The sequence below is a fragment of the Narcine bancroftii genome, chromosome 2 (assembly GCF_036971445.1).
Source record: "Narcine bancroftii isolate sNarBan1 chromosome 2, sNarBan1.hap1, whole genome shotgun sequence".
NCBI classification, from domain to species: Eukaryota; Metazoa; Chordata; class Chondrichthyes; order Torpediniformes; family Narcinidae; genus Narcine; species Narcine bancroftii.
The window spans coordinates 219,223,253-219,240,210 of NC_091470.1; the positions used below are offsets into that span (position 1 = coordinate 219,223,253).

General features: G+C 43.7%; 1 protein-coding gene across 4 annotated transcripts in view; it reads right to left on the reverse strand.

The window, feature by feature from the left end:
- itga9 (integrin, alpha 9) overlaps nt 1-16,958 on the reverse strand; it is a 454,332-nt gene that overhangs the window by 260,039 nt on the left and 177,335 nt on the right. The gene's annotated exons all lie outside the window — the stretch shown is intronic.

The following is a 16,958-nucleotide window of genomic DNA, read 5'->3' on the forward strand; positions in this document are numbered from 1 at the left end:
AAGCCATTTTCCATCCCAGCAGTCCCAATTTTGAGGTTTCTGTGCCTCCTTCTTGATGGTAGTGGGTCAAAGATACTGTGTGCTGCATGCAAAGAATCTCCCATAATTCTTTGTGCCATATTGAAGCAACACTCCTGGTAAATGTTGTCAATAGAGTTTTGACTGTATTGACTTGCAGTCCAGTACTTTACAGCTATTGTACCACATAATAATGATGTCAGACAGGACACTCTCAATTGTGTTCCTGGAAACTATTATTATGGGAGCTTTCCTCAGTCTCCTGAGGAAGTGTAAGCACTGCTACACCTTCCTGTCTAATGAGGTGCTATTTTAGGTCCACGATAAGTCGCCCTTTATACTTCTATCAGGTCACCCCTCAGCTTCTGAAATTCCAGAAATAACAATCCCTGCTTGTCCACCCTCCTGATACATGTAGCTGATCCACCTGATGTTGGCAGCACCCTCTTCCGCAGCCCCTCCAAACCACCATGCACCTTTTCAAATGCAGCCCCCAGAATTGTAAACAAATTTAGCCAAAGCAAAAGTTAGAGCATAAGAAATAGGACCAGTCATTAGCCATTCAGCCCATTGAGACTACCCCACCATTGAATCAGGCGCTGATCTATTTTACCACTCGTCCCCACTGCCCAGCCTCTTCCCCCACCCAAGACTCCTTGATGCCCTGGCGAATTATTGCAACATGACTTCTGAATATTTTGCACTCATTGCCCAGACTGATGAAGGCAAACACCCTCTTTATAAGAGGCTTATAAGCTGCAGCCATATAGGTAAATAAGATATAGCAACAACTGTATAAATTAAACTACTGAAATATGCCATGAGAAAGAGGAAGAGATAACAAATGTAAAAGGATAGATGAATAATTATTCACAGTTGCAATTCTTGCAAAAGAAAGAATGATGTTTCATTCGTGCAGGCAGACCTTTTTGGTGGTCCCAGAGTAGGTTACAGTTAGGGCTCGAGTGGTACAGGGAGGTTCAAGAAGCTTGAGGTGCCTTATGTAGATGGTCAGCTAGAAGGAGGTGATGCTGCCAATACACACTGATTGGGGTCTGCTGACAAGCAAGCCAAGGACCAAGTTCCAAAGGGAGAGAAACCGAGTCCAAGACTCCCGTGGGTTTGATCATTAGTTTTGCCAGTATGATGGCGTTAAAAGTCAAGCTGTAATCAAAGAGAACCAACAGCTTGATGTAGGTGTTCTTGTGGCCCAGGTGATCTAATGCAGAGTGGATGGACCACTTTTGACTTTTTGAGATGATAGGCTAATTGAAGTGGATCCGACTCCTTCCTGAGATGAGAGTTAATTTGCTCCATCATCAACCTCTCAAAGCATTTCACCACAGTAGGTGCAGGTGCCACCATCAGTCATTGGGGCAGGTAGGTCACTTTGTACAAATTAAATTTTCACAATATGACACAAAATAGAAAAAGAGAGATAAATTAAAAAATGGATAAATAAATGTTCATACTTCCCTGGATTAAATTCGATCCACCCACATTTGCAACAGATCAATATTCCACTCTAACCTTTTGACAATGTTCCATATTAATACATTTAAGCCAATATACACATTATATTTCACACTTGAGTTTTAACTCCTCGGACACAGAGCCTTTTGCATCACAACATAATCTAAATAATAATTGCTCTTTCCTTCATCCTTCCAAAGCAGATCACCTCACATTTTATCAGATCAACCTTCATCTCCAGAAGTCCTTTTGATATTTTTGCCAAGTGACTTATCTGGTTTGTTTGTTTTTGCAGCTGTCTTGCACTCTCAGTTGTTTTTCACTCTACTGGCTATCACGCTGAGAGCCTTTGGTACAGTCATTGCATCAATAACTGGCTGAGGGAAAAGAAATTATTTTCGAGTCACTCCACTAGTTAAGTTCTGCCAATTGATTTATGGCTTGTTAATTTCCATCTCTGTTTTCTGTCAGTTAATCAATGTTCAATTTAAGATTAGATATTACATGCATTGCCGAAGGTTCTAACAGCGTGAAGCTGTCTTGTGTGACATTCGTTTTTGTTTTGGCTGAAGGCCGCAACATACTACATTTATTGGTTTCACCTTATCATTAAATATATTAAAAGACAAGGTGAAATTGATTTTTGCACAGTGGAGGAATTAAGGACAGAAGGTGGTTTAAGTGGAGGTGAGTCCATAACGAGGTCAGCCACAACCTTAGTGGCTGGTGGGACAGGTTCAAGGGCCAGATGGATGACTCCTGCTCCTATTTCTGATGTTCTCTTCTGATATTGAGTGATAATTGAGTTCATAGAAAATAATAGTGATCGTCTTAGTTTCAGTTCCATTCCAAATATCTCCATTCTTTTAATAAAGGTAGGCCGATGAATGCTGCTACAGACAAGCTCAATCACTTGGACCCTTTCTCTTACAAAGAAGAAAACAGCTCCACATTTAAGCCATGTGGTGACAGGAAGAGGTACAGGTTCAGGTGCCTTGCCGTTCAGCGTGGGCGACCATGTCTCTCCATCTATCATGGTCTCTGACCCTCTGAATTGTAGTTGTTGTCTCCCCGGTTTCTATCCATGATGCTAATCCATCTATCATTTTCATTCTGTCTGCCTCCACTTCTTTTTCCTTCCTGTTCTCTAGTTGTAACAAAATGTTCTAATGTACCTCTTTGCGTGATGTGTCCAAAGAATTTTGTTTGCTGTTTTCAGATTCTTTTAAGTAATGTACATTTTGTTTTCGCTCTTTGTAGAACTTCTTTGTTATCCTGTCCATGTTGTTACAAGTCCAGGCGATCCCAAAACCCAGGAGCAATAGATCTGCACCACGGCAAAAGGCTACTACTTTACCTTATCTCTCTCTTCTTTGGCTTGGCTTCGCGGACGAAGATTTATGGAGGGGGTAAAAGTCCACGTCAGCTGCAGGCTCGTTTGTGGCTGACAAGTCCGATGCGGGACAGGCAGACACGGTTTCAGCGGCTGCAGGGGAAAATTGGTTGGTTGGGGTTGGGTGTTGGGTTTTTCCTCCTTTGCCTTTTGTCAGTGAGGTGGGCTCTGCGGTCTTCTTCAAAGGAGGTTGCTGCCCGCCAAACTGTGAGGCGCCAAGATGCACGGTTTGAGGCGTTATCAGCCCATTGGCGGTGGTCAATGTGGCAGGCACCAAGAGATTTCTTTAGGCAGTCCTTGTACCTTTTCTTTGGTGCACGTCTGTCACGGTGGCCAGTGGAGAGCTCGCCATATAACACGATCTTGGGAAGGCGATGGTCCTCCATTCTGGAGATGTGACCCATCCAGCGCAGCTGGATCTTCAGCAGCGTGGACTCGATGCTGTCGACCTCTGCCATCTCGAGTACTTCGACGTTAGGGATGAAAGCGCTCCAATGGATGTTGAGGATGGAGCGGAGACAACGCTGGTGGAAGCGTTCTAGGAGCCGTAGGTGGTGCCGGTAGAGGACCCATGATTCGGAGCCGAACAGGAGTGTGGGTATGACAACGGCTCTGTATACGCTTATCTTTGTGAGGTTTTTCAGTTGGTTGTTTTTCCAGACTCTTTTGTGTAGTCTTCCAAAGGCGCTATTTGCCTTGGCGAGTCTGTTGTCTATCTCATTTACCTTATCTCTATTGACTTACTTAACCTACGGTAGGGCACTACCAATAAACACAAAGACTAGGCTGAGGAAACAATACAGAAGAACCTTGCTGGCCCAGATCCAGGGCGGGAAGGGAGAGGTGGCTCGACCTTTACAGCCTGGGACCACGGGGGAGGAGTCATAGGATATGAGTCATCAGTGGGTGGGCAGCTCCATATATACAGTAGACTGTAGCGGCGGCTACACTGCTAACTGAAAGATCGCACAACCAGACAGGTTGAGTTCAATGAGCAAAACTGATTTATTGCAGGCTGCCTGGCTGGTCTTATACTCCCAGCCCGGACCGGACTGAGAACCACGCTGGGGGGCCCCGACGTCACCGGGGCATCTCGTGGGTTGCCAAGCGCAGGCTTCTGAGCCCAGTGCCAAGGTCGGGAGAAACCCCGACGGCGCCATTTTGGCCGGCTGCCCCGCCACGTGCATGACAAGCGGGGCCGGATCGCCTGCCTAATGGCATACCACCATACAGGCCCCCCGCCAGAACCGGCACCAATGTCCTTTTTTGCCGGGCAGCCTCACTGCTTGGGTTGGGCCACAAGTATTGGCTCGGTGGGGTCGAGGTGGGCTGGCTTTAACCTGTCCACCGTAAACAGTTCCCTCTTACCACCTATATCCAGTGTGAAAGTGGATCCTGAACGCTGGACGACTTTGTACGGCCCTTTGTATGGACTTTGTAGAGGTGCTGTGGGTGGGCCCCACCTGACAAAAACGTACTCTGCGAAATACAGCTCATTGGGGACGTAAGAGGCCCGTGTGCCGTGTCTGGGTGGTGGTGGGGGTGTGAAGGAGTCCAACTGTGGCCGGAGGTGAAGAGGTAGACCATGCGGTGACTGCTGAGGGTTGTGAGGTGCACTGACGAACTCACCAGGTAGGGCTAGCGGTGCACTGTAGACCAGCTCGGCTGATGACGCCTGTAGGTCTTCTTTGCATGTCGAGCGGATGCCCAGGAGCACCCAGGGCAGCTCATCCACCCAGTCGGGGCCTGTGAGACGGGCCATCAGTGCTGACTTAAGGTGGCGGTGTAATCTGTCGAATAGCCCATTGGCCTGTGGGTGATAGGCCGTGGTGTGATCTAGCTCGATCCCCATCCTGTTGGCGAGCTGTGCCCAGAGGGCAGAGGTGAACTGGGTGCCCCAAACACTGGTGAGGTGGTTCGGGTCGGTGTACCGGGCAGCTCAACCGTTCAAAAGCACTTGGGAGCAGGAGTCCGTGGAGGCATCTGGCATTGGGATCACCTCGGGCCAACGAATGGTGCGGTCTACTACTGTGAAAAGGTAACGGTTACCTCGGGAAATGGGTAAGGGTCTGCCGATGTCCACATGTGTGTGGCTGAACCATTCTGGACGTGTTCGAAATCTTGTACGGGCGCTCTGGTGTGCCTGCGTTCCTTAGAAAGCTGGCAATGAGTGCAGGTTCTAGCCCAGTCCGCAATCTGCTTCCGAAGCCCGTGCCAGATGAAATGTTCTGCCACCATACGGACCGTGGACCTCTGAAGGGTGATGGGAAAGGTCATGGATATGGTGGAAGACTTGCCTGCACCACTGCTGGGGAACCACTGGACGCGGGGTGCCCATGGAGACATTGCACAGGGCGGTGCCCTCACTGCGAGGAGTTGGGAGGTCCTGAAACCGCAGGCCCATGATGGCAGTCCTGAAGGCCCGCATCTCCTCATCGGACCTGGTCCCGGGCGAGCTAATCAAAGTCGAGGCCGGGTGTCAGCGCGCAAATGGCTGGTTGTGATAGTGTGTCGACGACCACATCGTCTTTCCCCACCTTGTGCTGAATGTCGGTGGTGAACTCAGACATGAAGAAGAGGTGACGCTGTTGGCGGGCCAACCAGGGATCTCTTGCCATAGTGAGCACCTGAGTGAGGGGGTTTGTGGTCGGTAAAAATGGTGAAAGGCCTCCCCTCCAAGAAATAGCGGAAATGACCCACTACCAGGTACATGCCCAGCAACTCACGATCGAAAGCGCTATACTTGCGCTCTGGCAGGCAAAGGAGTCAGCTAAAGAATACCAATGGTTTCCACTGTCTGTTCACCAGCTGCTCCAGGACGGCGCCGACATCTGTGGCAGAGTCATCGACGGAGAGCGCCATATGCAGGTCGGTGCGTAGGTGGACAAGCAGGGTAGCCTTTGCGAGGACCTCTTTCGTGGCTTCGAATACTCTGCAGGCCTCTGGAGTTCAAGCAAGTGTCTTCGCCGCGATGAAGGCGAAGAGCAGCTGCATGATGCGCGCAGCGCCTGGAATTAAGCAGTTACAGAAATTGACCATACCTGTGAACTCCTGTAGCCCCTTGAGGTTGTCCGGGCATGGGAACTCCCTGACTGCAGCGACCTTCGTAGCGGCAGTTGAAGCTCCGTCAGCCGTAATGGTATGGCCCAGGACCTGCATGGAAATCTCCCAAACTGGCATTTGGCCAGATTGATCGTTAGGCCGAAGTCGGCCAGTCGGGAGGAGAGAGTGTGCAGGTGAGATTTGAGCCCGAACGGCATGTGTAGAGGAACTCGAACAAGCTGAAGGGGGTGATGATGGCCGTTTTGGGTACGTCCTCGGGATGCACCAGGATTTGGTGATACCCGCGCACCAGGTCGACCTTGGAGAATACCCTCACGGCATGCAGGTTGGTCGTAAAGTCCTGGATGTGAGGGATCGGGTAATGGTCAGGTTCTGTCGTGTCGTTAAGCCATCGATAATTTCCACAGGGGCACCAGCCACCGGAGGCTTTTGGGACCAGATGGAGTGGTAAGGCCCAAAGACTGTCGTCGGAGCGTCGAATGAATCCCAGCTCCTCCAGATGCAAGAACTCTTCCTTCGCTATCTGGAGCTTGTCCAGCGGGAGCCAGCGTGGCTTGGCATGGACAGGTCAGCCTTGGGTGGGGATATAATGAAACACCCTGTGGCGTGGTGAGGCGGGATGGGAACTCAGCCAGGATAGGCTGAAACTCATCCTTGGAAGTGCTGACCATGGCCATCTGTGACTGCTCTGTGTGGGAGGCATTGAGGTGAACAGATTGGAAGGTATGGGCCTCTACCAGTCTCCTACCTCGAATGTTGACCAGGAATCGACACCCAGGATAGTGGTTGGAAGGGACGAAACAGTGAACTTACACGAGAAATTCCGCTGGCCGATCTGGAAGTGGATGGTCTTGTCTCCATACGTCTGGATCTCTGTCAAATTGGCTGCACGGAGGGGAGGTCCTCGAGGACGATTCTGGGACTCGATGGCTGTGGCCAGGGTGACGCTGATCTGGGCCCCAGTGTCAACGAGGAAGCGTCGGCCGCTGACTGAATCCCGCAGGTAGAGAAGGCTGTGTTCATGGCCAGCCGCCGCAGACATTAACAGCGGCCGGCCTGCTTGTTTCCCTGGAACGAGCAGGGCTGATGACACTTCTTGGCTCCCCAGCACTAGTGGAAGAAGCAGAGGCCCGAAGTGGATGGCTTGCTTCTGGCTATGCTCTTTGAGGCTCCTGCAGGGGCCGGGTGTTCCACCACAGCGCTAGAGGAAGGCTTGGCGTGGTCATGCCCGTGACTCATAACTTGCTGGACTGCTGAGCCCTCTGGGAATCATTCGAGCCATATCTCCTGAGCCGTTTGAGCGACATTCCTAGGGTCGATGAAGCTCTCCTGGGACAGTAATGGCCAGATGTCTTCAGGCAAATGGTCGAGTAAGATGCGCTCGAAGAGTGGGCAGTTGGTGTGATCACCCATGAGCGCGAGCATCTCGTCCATCAACTCTATTTGGGTTCTGTCCCCCAAGGTGCCGAGGCGCAGTAACTGAGCGGCACGCTAGCGCCTGGAGAGCCGAGGGAGCCGGTGAACACCCGCTTGATGGTCTCATATTTATCTTCTGCGGGTGGGTGCTGAACGAGGTGCAGCATTCGTTTGGCAGCGGCCTGGCCCAGGGCGGCGACCACATGGTAAAACTTGGTCAAATCCGATTAAATCTGGCAGAGGTCAAATGAGCCTCTGCGTGGCTGAACCAGGTTTCCGGCTCCTGAACCCAGAAGTCAGGAAGCTTGATGGCTATAGCGTTGCTCGAAGGGTCGTTCATGTCGGGTTCAAAGACGTTTGAACCTGTCGGGGTCACCATTTGTAGCGGCAGCTACACTGCTCAATCACACAACCAGATGGGTTGAGTTCAGTGAGCAAAACTGATTTATTGCAGGCTGCCTGGCTGGTCTTATAATCCCAGCCTAGGCCTGGCTGAGAACCGCGCTGGGGGGCTCGACGTCACCGGGGCGTCACGTGGGTCGCCAAGCGCGGGCTTCTGAGTCCGGTGCCGAGGTTGGGAGCCACTTTGGCTGGCTGCCCCGCTGCGTGCGTGACAAGCGGGGCCGGTTCACCTACCTAATGGCGTACTGCCACAAGACAATGATAACTATATACAATGGTGGAAACATATCACCACACCTACTTAACCCACCTCTCATTCTAAGCGCAGGTGTGTGTAATGTGTGTTTAAGTTTAACAAAGTTTTCTGGTTCACAGTCCAATGTCACTGGTTGCAGGTAATTCTTGTACTGTGCACAGAAGTTAACATTAATAAGGTTCACCACGCTTTGGTGCTTAACAGGTAAATGGTTTCCACTCAGAAGGGTTCTTGTTGGTCTTCAAGTGAGTTTTTCTTGTTTCAGGTCATCACAGAGTTCCTTTCTGTTTCTCCTATTCCAAGGGAAACACCGGACAGCCAATCCTCTCCTTTGACCAGGCTGTCTTCCAAAGCTTGCCAACTTGTCCCTCTGGAACTGATATCTGTGTCTCTCACTCCCTCCTCTCTGAGAGCAGCCTGCTTTTTTTTCCAGTTCTCTGCCTGCAAAGATCACATGACCTTCCAGACAGTAAGTTGTTTTCCAGGCAAAGCTGCCCTGCCTGTTGTTAAATTTGTTGCCCTTTTTGCAAATAACAGTCCATCCTGAGTCTGTGAACTCGCAGCGGGAGTCGGATGGGCGGGGAGACCAGCAGCGGCAATCGGGCGGATGAGGGTAGGCGGAAACCAGCAACGGGAGTCAGGCAGGCGGGGGGGGGGGGGTGGATGGTGGAGTAGGGGAGATCCGGCAGTGGCAGCCGGGCAGGCAAGGGAGAGGATCCGGCAGCACCAGCCAGGCAGGCGAGGGGGGGTGGCAAGATCCGGCAGTGGGAGTCAGGTGGGTGACGGGGGGAACCGGAAGCAGCAGTGGGAGTAAGGCAGGCAAGGTTGGGGGGAAGGGGGTGTGGGGAGACCTGCAGCAGGAATCAAGTCATGCCTGAGTTGTTTGTCAGGCAAGCCTTGATGTGCTGCTATGACGGGAGGTCAGCATGGGCAGGACAAGGCACCTGTCCGGAGTAGCCGGCTTTCGCTGCCAGACAGCTAGCATTCAGCTGGGACGTTTAGGTGCCAGAAAGCCGTCCATTCTGTGGCTACCTAAATGTACTGGCTGAACTCCTCTAACCATTCCTGCAGGTGCCAAATCTTCTATCAGAACACCTGAAAGCAGCTAAAGCCTATCGTTTCTTCAGCTTGTTACTGGTGGTGCCCCACAGTATGACCTGCTTTAACAAACTTTTCCCAATTTATCTCCCAAACACCTCTATGTACTTTGTCACGGTATTATATGATATGCACAACAAGAGATACATCAAAAGAGAAAGAGGAGAGTAAAAGCCCAATCCCTACCTCCCAACAGTCAGAAGAGGCCCAGATAGGAAAGAGAGTTAAACATTTTTATTAATTTACTCAGTGATGGAAAATTGCCTTATTGTTCAGAGAAGATTCACAAGAATGATTCCTGGAATGAAGGGATTATATGAGGAACTTTTGACCGCTCTAGGACTATACTCTTTGAAGTTCAAACGAATGAGGGGAGCCCCCTCAAAAGTATTTTGAATGTTGAAATGCCTGGAGTGCAGTAGTTGTGAAAAAGTTGTTTCGCATGGTAGGGGAGCTTAGGACAGGAAAGCACAATTTCAGGATTGAAGGACACTCATTCAAAAGAGAGACGCGGAGGAATTTCTTTAGCCAAAGTGTAGTGAACCTTTGGAATTTGCTGCCATTGGTGGCTGTGGAAGTCAAGTCGCTGGGTATATTTAATCCAGAGATTTTATTTTTATTCTTCACACCATAAACCACATTGACCATGATACATACTTTTTCCTTTTCAAATATATACAGTGCCATTTTCTCTCCCCCCCCCTCCTCCCATCCCACCCTCCCTACCTCCCCCTCCGTCCATTTAAAGTACAAAATCTAGGATACATTAAACCAGTCGAACAATGTTGTCATTCAATAAAAATAAACAAGAAATTCCACTGAGTCAATTCTTTTCATTTCCTTCTCCTTTCGTTAAGTTAGGTAGTGAATGTCCCCGGTAGGTTTTCTCTATTGTGTTTCATGAAAGGCTCCCATATTTGTTCAAATATTTCAATATTATTTCTTAAACTATATGTTATTTTTTCTAATGGAATACATTTATTCATTTCTATATACCATTGTTGTATTTTCAAATTATCTTCCAATTTCCAGGTTGACATAATACATTTTTTTGCTACGGCTAGAGCTATCTTAACAAATCTTTTTTGTGCACCATCCAAATCAATTCCAAATTCTTTGTTTTTTATGTTACTTAGGAGGAAGATCTCTGGATTTTTTGGTATATTGTTTTCTGTAATTTTATTTAATATTTGGTTTAGATCTTCCCAAAATTTTTCTACTTTCTCACATGTCCAGATTGCATGAATTGTTGATCCCATTTCTTTTTTACATCGAAAACATCTATCAGATACTGTTGGGTCCCATTTATTTAACTTTTGAGGTGTAATGTATAGCCTGTGTATCCAGTTATATTGTATCATACGAAACCTCGTATTTATTGTATTTCTCATCGTTCCAGAACATAACTTCTCCCATGTTTCCTTTTTTATCTTTATATTTAAATCTTGTTCCCATTTTTGTTTAGTTTTACCATTTGTTTCCTCATTCTCCTTTTCTTGCAGTTTAATATACATATTTGTTATAAATCTTTTGATTATCATTGTATCTGTAATCACATATTCAAAGTTACTTCCCTCTGGTAGCCTCAGACTGCTTCCTAATTTGTCCTTCAAGTAGGATCTCAATTGGTAATATGCCAGCACTGTATCTTGAGTTATATTGTATTTATCTTTCATTTGTTCAAAGGAAAATAATCTATTTCCTGAAAAACAATTTTCTATTCTTTTGATCCCTTTTTTCTCCCATTCTCTAAAGGAAAGGTTATCTATTGTAAAAGGGAGTAACTTATTTTGCGTCAATATTAGTTTTGGTAATTGATAATTTGTTTTATTCCTTTCTACATGAATCTTTTTCCAAATATTGAGTAGATGATGTAATACTGGAGAAATTCTATGTTGTACCAATTTTTCATCCCATTTATATATGTTCAGGTATCTTTTCCCCTATTTTATCTAATTCTCATCTAGTCCAATCTGGCTTTTCCCTTGTTTGATAAAAATCTGATAAGTATCTTAATTGTGCGGCTCTATAATAATTTTTAAAGTTTGGCAGTTATAAGCCTCCTTGTTTATACCATTCTGTTAATTTATCTAGTGCTATCCTCAGTTTCCCCCCTTTCCATAAAAATTTCCTTATTATTTTCTTTAACTCCTTGAAGAATTTCTCTGTCAAGTGTATTGGCAATGCCTGAAATAGGTATAATATCCTTGGGAAAATGTTCATTTTAATACAGTTTATCCTTCCTATTAGTGTTAATGGTAAATCTTTCCAATGCTCTAAATCGTCCTGCAATTTTTTCATTAGTGGATAATAATTGAGTTTATATAGATGGCCGAGATTTTTATTTATTTGTATACCTAGGTATCTTATTGCTTGCATTTGCCATCTGAATGGTGATTCCTTCTTAAATTTTGAGAAATCCGCATTATTCATTGGCATTGCTTCACTTTTATTTACGTTAATCTTGTAACCCGACACTTCTCCATATTCCTTCAATTTCTTATATAATTCTTTTATTGATAGTTCTGGTTCTGTTAAGTATACTATAACATCATCAGCAAATAAACTGATTTTATATTCCTTATCTTTTATTTTTATCCCTTTTATATTATTTTCTGTTCTTATCAATTCTGCTAGTGGTTCTATAGCTAACGCGAACAATAAGGGTGATAGTGGGCATCCCTGCCGTGTTGACCTGCTTAAGTTAAATTGCTTTGATATATATCCATTTACTGTCACTTTCGCCAATGGCCCCTTATATAATGCTTTAATCCAATTAATATACTTCTCTGGTAAACTGAATTTTTGCAATACTTAGAATAAATAATTCCATTCTACTCTGTCAAAGGCCTTCTCTGCGTCTAAAGCAACTGCTACATTTGGCGCTTTACTCCCTTCTACTGCATGAATTAAGTTAATAAATTTACAAATATTGTCTGTTGTGCGTCTTTTTTTAATAAATCCAGTTTGGTCTAGATTTACCATTTTCGGTACATACTCTGCTAATCTGTTTGCTAATAGTTTAGCTATTATCTTATAATCTGTGTTAAGTAATGATATTCGTCTATATGACGCTGATGCGAGTGGATCTTTTCCTTGCTTTAGTATTACTGTAATTATTGCTGTTTTACATGAATCTGGTAAACTTTGTGTTTTATCAATCTGGTTGATTACTTCCAGGAGGGGAGGAATTAATAAATCTTTAAATGTTTTATAGAATTCTATTGGGAATCCATCCTCTCCTGGTGTTTTATTATTTGGTAATTTTTTTATTATCTCTTATATTTCTACTATTTCAAATGGTTCTGTTAATTTATTTTGCTCCTCTATTTGTAATTTTGGTAGTTCAATTTTAGTTAAAAGTTCATCTATTTTCCCTTCTTTTCCTTCGTTTTCAGTTTGGTATAATTGTTCATAGAATTCTCTAAAATTTTTCTTGATCTCCTTTGGATTATATGTGATTTGTTTGTCTTTTTACCTTGATGTCAATACCATTTTCTTAGCTTGTTCCGTCTTAAGCTGCCATGCTAGAATTTTGTGCGTTTTTTCCCATAGTTCATAATATTTCTGTTTTGTCTTCATTATGTTCTTCTCCACCTTATATGTTTGTAGTGTTTCATATTTTATTTTTTTTTTCTGCCAATTCTCTTCTGTTAGTTGTATCTTCCTTCAATGCTAATTCTTTTTCTATATTTACTATTTCCCTTTCCAACTGCTCTGTTTCCTGATTATAGTCCCTCTTCATCTTGGTTACATAACTTATTATTTGCCCTCTAATGAATGCTTTCATTGCATCCCATAGTATAAACTTATCTTTCACTGATTCCGTATTTATTTCAAAATACATTTTAATTTGTCTTTCAATTAATTCTCTAAAATCCTGCCTTTTAAGTAGCATGGAGTTTAATCTCCATCTATACATTCTTGGAGGGATGTCCTCTAACATTATTGTCAATATTAAGGGTGAATGGTCCGATAATATTCTAGCTTTATATTCTGTTTTTCTTACTCTATCTTGCATATGAGCTGATAACAAAAATAGGTCTATTCTTGAGTATGTTTTATGTCTAGCCGAGTAATATGAATATTCCTTTTCATTTGGGTGTTGTTTCCTCCATATATCCAAAAGTTGCATTTCTTCCATCGATTTAATTATAAATTTGGTTACTTTGTTCTTTCTGTTAATTTTTTTCCCAGTTTTGTCCATATTTGAATCCAAATTCAGGTTGAAATCCCCTCCTATTAATATGTTCCCTTGCGTATCTGCTATCTTCAAAAAAATATCTTGCATAAACTTTTGATCTTCTTCGTTAGGTGAATATACATTGAGTAGATTCCAAAACTCCGAATATATCTGACATTTTATCATTACATATCTCCCTGCTGGATCTATTATTTCCTCTTCTATTTTAATTGGCACATTTTTACTAATTAATATAGCTACTCCTCTTGCTTTTGAATTATATGACGCTGCTGTTACGTGTCCTACCCAATCTCTCTTTAATTTCTTGTGCTCCAATTCAGTTAAATGTGTTTCTTGCACAAATGCTATATCAATTTTTTCTTTTTTCAGTAAATTTAGCAGTTTCTTCCTTTTAATTTGGTTATGTATTCCGTTAATATTTAAAGTCATATAGTTCAGCATAGCCATTTTATACTTTGTTTATCTTCCCTTTCCGTTTCTCCATCATCACCTTTCTTTCTTATCCATTTCTGCTTTCTTGTTTTGCACACTTTATAAGACAACATTTCTAAAACATCAAACATTTTCCTTATTCTCCTATTTAAATCTTCTTTAACCCCATTCTCCCCTCCCCCTCCTGAGTTGCCCTTTATCCCTTGTCGGACCACCACATCTCCCCTCTCCATTTGGATTTGCAAATTCACTCGCAAACGTCAACTGATTTTGTAGTGACCGTAACTCCTCCCCACCCAGCCCCCCCCAGAAAAGATTTCAATTTTCATATGTAACAAAGGTCACTCTTTTAATTCCCTCCTTATTCCCTCTATTCCATTTCCCTCCCTTATTAATTCTTGTCTATACTCTATATATTTTCATCTAAATACGGATACATTCATGTATGCACACTATATACCCCTTTACACAAATACATATAGATCGTGGTCATTTTTACTCTTATTACATGTCTTCTTCTCTCTGCTTGTTTTGTAGTTGTTCTGCAAATTTCCTTGCTTCCTCTGGATCCGAGAATAGTCTGTTTTGTTGCCCTGGAATAATTATTTTAAGTACCGCTGGGTACTTTAACATAAATTTATATCCTTTTTTCCATAAGATCGTTTTTGCTGTATTGAACTCCTTCCTCTTCTTCAGGAGTTCAAAACTTATGTCTGGATAGAAAAAAATTTTTTGACCTTTATATTCCAGTGACTTTTTATCCTCTCTTACTTTCTTAATTGCTTTCTCCAATATATTTTCTCTTGTTGTATATCTTAAGAATTTTACTAAAATGGATCTTGGTTTTTGTTGTGGTTGTGGTTTTGGGGCTAAAGTTCTATGTGCCCTCTCTATTTCCATTTCTTCCTGTAGTTCTGGTCTTCCTAGGACCCTGGGGATCCAATCTTTTATAAATTCTCTCATATTCTTGCCTTCTTCATCTTCCTTAAGGCCCACTATCTTTATATTATTTCTTCTATTATAGTTTTCTATTGTATCTATCTTCTGAGCTAACAGCTCCTGTGCCTCTAACTTTTTTATTAGATTCTTCTAATTTCTCTTTTGAGTCTTCTACTTCCATTTCTACAATTGTTTCTCGTTCTTCCATATTTTCCACTCTTTTTCCTATCTCTGATATGGCCATTTCCATTTTATTCATTTTTTTCTTCTGCATTCTTAATTCTTGTAATTGCCATTCTTTCACTGATTCCATATATTCTTTAAAAAAAGATACATCCATTGTCTTGTCTTTCTCTTCTTCTTCCACTTCTTTCTGTTCTTCTTCTTCTTTTTCCTCTGGATTGACCATCTGTTGTTTCCTTGTTTTCTTTTAACTTCTTTCTTGTTGTCATTATTGTCTGTGTTCTGCACCTGCTGCTGTGCTGCAGGGTGTCTTTCTCAGCTGTAGAGATCGACTCCACAGCTGTTCCCCCCTCCCGTCAGTGTGTTTTTTTTTCATGCACGGTTGCGCACTTTTACTCGGCTCTGCGAGCCATTTTTGTAGTCCCGAGCCCGGGACTTCCACTGACCTGCGGGAGCGGGCTTCTCTCTCCACGGCAGGCCTCTTCGGACAGGTAAGGCCTTCACCTTCTTCTTCCGACATTCTTTCTTCCTCTTTTCTTCCCGTTGTTTTCGACTTTTCTCTCTTCGCTGCCATTTTCTTCTCACCTTTATTTTTACTTTATTATATATTTTAATCTTGTACCTTTGTGCTTTGTGTGTTTTTTTTTAACTTTTCGGGAGAGGACTGGAATTCCCTGACCGGCCACTACTCCATCACGTGACTCCTCCTCTTTAATCCAGAGATTGATGGGTATCTGAATTAACAGGGTATCAAAGGATAAGGGAGAAGTCAGTGCAATGGGGGATGAGGGTTAACAGCTCATGGTGGAATGGTGGAGCAGACCCAATGGGCCAAATTGCCTACTTCTGCTCCAATATCTTCTAGTCCTGTGTACAAACTCTAATTAATATCATATAAAGCAGTGAACAAAGAGGACAGAAGCGGCAAACATACTGCTTAAAAAAATAAAATCTCCTGCAATAAGAAACAAAATTATGGTGTAATGTTCCAGACGTGCTTTCTATAGATCTGGAGTAAAATATTCTGACTCTCCTCCTTCTTCCGTCCTTTAATTTGTCATCTTAATTACTTCTTGTACTGCAAGATTCTGTTGATACTTGCACGAGTTTCCAAAACACTGCTGTTTAAAAGTATTGCATCAATTAAATAATGCACTGGATTTCTACTCTTCAAACTATTACGACCCCAGAGGACCCCAAAACCCAGCAGCAATAGATATTCACCAAGACAAATGGTCACTTAAACAAAAGTTGCTTTTAATTTTCTTTAAACATGAAAATAGTCAAACTTTAACATCTCTATTGACTTACTTAACCTAACTTTACACCCCCCTTCTAATTCTAAGCACACGTGTGTGTAATGTGTGTGTAAGTTCAAAAAATTTCTTTAATTTACAGTCCAATCTCACTTCTCATTCCTCCAAGTTCACTGGTTGCAGGAAATTCTTATACTGTGCACAGAATTTAACATTTATAAAGGTTCACCAGGCTCTGATGCTTGAAAGGTAAAAGGTAACCGCTCAGCAAGATTCTTGTCAGTTTTCAGAGAGAGATTTGTTATTCTAGGACATCGACAACTGATTCCTTTTTAATCAGCCACTCCAGTGTCTTGTTGACGAAACTTGCCTCTTTCAGAGTTCTCCAGATGGTAACCTCTTTCTTTCAGGTCACCACAGAGTGCCTTTTTGTTTCTTATTCCAAATGAAACATTAGACAGCCAGTCCTCTCCTCTTGCATGCACTTTGACCAGACCGTCTTCCAAAAGGGGGCTTTCCATAAGCTTGCCAGCTTGTCCTGTTCCTGTCCCAGCTGCTGTCTGTAACATTGCACAAGTCGTGTGTGTGTGTGTGTGTGTGTGTGTGTGTGTGTGTGTGTGTGTGTGTGTGTGTGTGTGTGTGTGTGAGGTTATACGGGTGTCTCTCACACACACACAAAGCCTGTTTGACTCTCTCTGCTTGCAAAACCACATAACCCTCTTAGAACAGCAAGCTCTCTTCCAGACAGAAGCAGCTCCACATGTTCTTTTATCTGTTGCCTTTTGTAAACATCAATCCATTAGTGAAATCTCTTGAGCACTCTTC